Below are 3,383 nucleotides of genomic sequence, written 5' to 3'. Positions count from 1 at the left end.
AGGTATGAGTTTCATATCCCTAGGGAGGCAGCTAGACAAATAGTTAAGTTATGTCCAAATTGCCCAACATCTAATCCATCTCTACCATTAGGAGAAAATCCCCGAAGCCTTAGGCCTAATGCTATCTGGCAAGTGGACGTAACTCATACCCTGGCCTTTGGAAAACTGTCCTTTGTGCATGTTATCGTGGATACCTTTTTTCATGTTATTACAGCCCCTGCTAGATCAGGTTTCAGTGCTTTTCCCAAATAGGACTCCCTGAACAGATAAAAACAGATAATGCCCCAGCTTATACCCTCTGCTGCTTTTAAGAGATTTTGTCAACAATTTTCTATAGTGCATTCAACAGGAATACCTTATAATCCCCAAGGCCAAGCCATAGTAGAAAGAGCACACCAGACTTTAAAAAATCAGATGGCTAAATTAAGGCAGGGAGAATTTAAGTATTCCTCTCCACATCATGTTCTACACCATGCTTTGTTATTAATCACTTAAATGTGGACACACAGGGGCAGACTGCAATGATGAGACACCGGATTCCTGAAGGGGCTATGACTTGGCCCCTGGTCAAGTGGAAGGACCTCCTTACCAGAGAGTGGAAAGGGCCAGATGTACTGTTAACTTGCGGGAGAGGGTATGTTTGTGTGTTTCCATAGGATTCCACTTCTGTTTGGATTCCTGACAGACTGATTCGACATGTCCAGTCCCATGAGATCTCCAAGATCACAAAGACCCCTGAGGTCACTGAGATCCCTGGAGTCCTGGAGTCCAAGACCAAGGAAAGATGGGGAGATCAGAAGCTTGTTGAGTCTGGACCTGAGGAAGCCAAGGAGAAGCCGAAGGGTGAGTGACCCTTCACCTGAGGCTTCACCGCTAGTACATCGCTTCAGGCACCTGGCGCTTCAGGAGAGACATGCTGATCGAGTCCAACCATATTCTGCTCCACCTTGTCGCCATCATCGTACTCAAGCAACTACCTCAAGCACAGTGCCAACATGGGGCCAGCTGAAGCACCTCACTCAGCAGGCTGAAGAATTAATAGAAAGGGGGAGACATGAGGCCACTCCTATGGTAATGTTTGTGGCTATGTTTGCTGTGTTGGCTTGTCAGCCGAGGCCCTCCAGTGCAGAAAAAGTTCATTGGGCCTATTTGCCTAATCCACCTTCTTTTCAGCCTGTTGATTGGATGAATGAGCCCATTCGTGTTTTTGTTAATGATACTCATCTTTTGGGTGGGACTTCCATCTATCCTAATAATGCTAAAACAGTGGTCAGCACTCCCTTCAATTTTTCAGGCTTGTCCGTTTGTCGACCTATTTGCTTTGCCATACCTTCCTCCTTACAAGGATCAGCTCCAGTTTTGAATGGATGTGTTAGCACTTCCTTGAAAGGCATGCTTACTGATTCTCCGAGAAGCGATGGCATGAGAGACTTTTGGTCCTTACAGCTGCTGATGCCGGGGGCACAAGAAAAACAATATGATGCCATAAAACAGGCAGGCCCTCATTTAAAGGACTTTCTGAGCTGTACATTCCCCCCTCCAGATTCTGATGAACAAGGACTACAGGCCTGGGAAAGCATAAGCAAAATTTTTAGCTTTCCTCGTTGGAAAGAATGCATGTATACCCTAAAGTTATTTATTCCCATTGTTGCCACCAGACATTCTCTGATCAAATGGGGTGACCCCCCTATCTTTAGGATCAACAATTGAACTTGATTTTTGAAGAATCTTATAGATCCATATGGAATGATTCATTTATCCCTTCAGTTCAGTCGCTCAGTTGTGTCCGACTCTATGACCCCATGAATCACAGCTCGCCAGGCCTCCCTGTCCATCACCAACTCCCAGAGTTCACTCAGACTCACGTCCATCGAGTCAGTGATGCCATCCAGCCATTTCATCCTCTGTCGTCCCCTTCTCCTCCTGCCCCAAATCCCTCCCAGCATCAGAGTCTTTTCTAATGAGTCAACTTTGTGCATGAGGTGGCCAAAGTACTGGAGTTTCAGCTTTAGCATCATTCCTTCCAAAGGAATCCCAGGGCTGATCTCCTCAGAATGGACTGGTTGGATCTCCTTGCAGTCCAAGGGACTCTCAAGAGTCTTCTCCAACACCACAGTTCAAAAGCATCAATACTTCAGCGCTCAGCCTTCTTCACAGTACAACTCTCACATCCATACATGACCGCACGAAAAAACATAGCCTTGACTAGATGAACCTTTGTTGGCAAAGTAATGTCTCTGCTTTTGAATATGCTATCTAGGTTGGTCATAACTTTTCTTCCAAGGAGTAAGCCTCTTTTAATTTCATGGCTGCAGTCACTATCTGCAGTGATTTTGGACCCCCCAAAAATAAAGTCTGACACCGTTTCCACTGTTTTCCCATCTATTTCCCATGAAGTGATGGGACCGGATGCCATGATCTTTGTTTTCTGAATGTTGAGCTTTAAGCCAACATTTTCACTCTCCTCTTTCACTTTCATCAAGAGGCTTTTTAGTTCCTCTTCACTTTCTGCCATAAGGGTGGTGTCATCTGCATATCTGAGGTTATTGATATTTCTCCCAGCAGTCTCGATTCCAGCTTGTGCTTCTTCCAGCCCAGCATTTCTCATGATGTACTCTGCAAGTAAGTTAAATAAGCAGGATGACAATATACAACCTTGATGTACTCCTTTTCCTATTTGGAACCAGTCCATTGTTCCATGTCCAGTTCTAACTGTTGCTTATCCTTTAGCAATTACTAGGTGTCATGTTAATGGATGGGTTCCTCCTTTAGTGAGTTTCGATGGAACGGTCCCATACAACCTGAATTATGGACAGCATTGGCTGGTATGGCACCTGTGATTTTACATAGACCTTTAAATGAACAAAGATATATTGTATGGGCCTGCACACATTCTCCCTATGCCTTTTTGTTGGCCAAAAATCGGAATAAGTTGGGAATTTTTGAAGGAGAAACTGTTTATAATGTTGAATGTGTGAATTGTTTTATATCAAATTGTGTTGATGGGAATGATTATAGTAATTATAAGGCTGTGATGATTGTAAAGCAACCACCATATTTGATGGTTCCTGTAATATTAGAGGGACAATGGTTTGATGATTATGCATTGAAAGTTTTGTATGAACTTAATGGCTTAATTTCTTGCCTAAGAGATTCATTGCAGCTCTGATTGTGGGAATAACTGCCTTGATTGCCATAATTGCTTCAGTTATGGTTTCTGATGTTGCCTGTCAAAAGAAATGCATACTGCCTTGTTTGTTGATCAGCTGTCCAAAAATGTCTCTGTAGATCTTACTACACAGAAAATTATGGATAGGAAAATAGAAAATAAGGTCAATGTTTTAGAAGAAGCAGTCCTGCTTATAGGGCAAGAAATTACAAAT

At 43.3% G+C, this 3,383-nt stretch overlaps 1 pseudogene; it reads left to right on the top strand.

The window, feature by feature from the left end:
* Positions 1-551: 551 nt before the first annotated feature.
* On the top strand, positions 552-1,582 carry LOC147353621 (uncharacterized; annotated as a pseudogene).
* Positions 1,583-3,383: the final 1,801 nt, after the last annotated feature.

This window comes from Bos grunniens, chromosome 18, assembly GCF_055505025.1.
Source record: "Bos grunniens cultivar Pamir isolate PY7600 chromosome 18, Bosgru_T2T1.0, whole genome shotgun sequence".
Lineage (NCBI taxonomy): Eukaryota > Metazoa > Chordata > Mammalia > Artiodactyla > Bovidae > Bos > Bos grunniens.
Note: the sequence above shows the minus strand (reverse complement) of the source record. Positions and strands in the feature narration are given on the sequence as shown.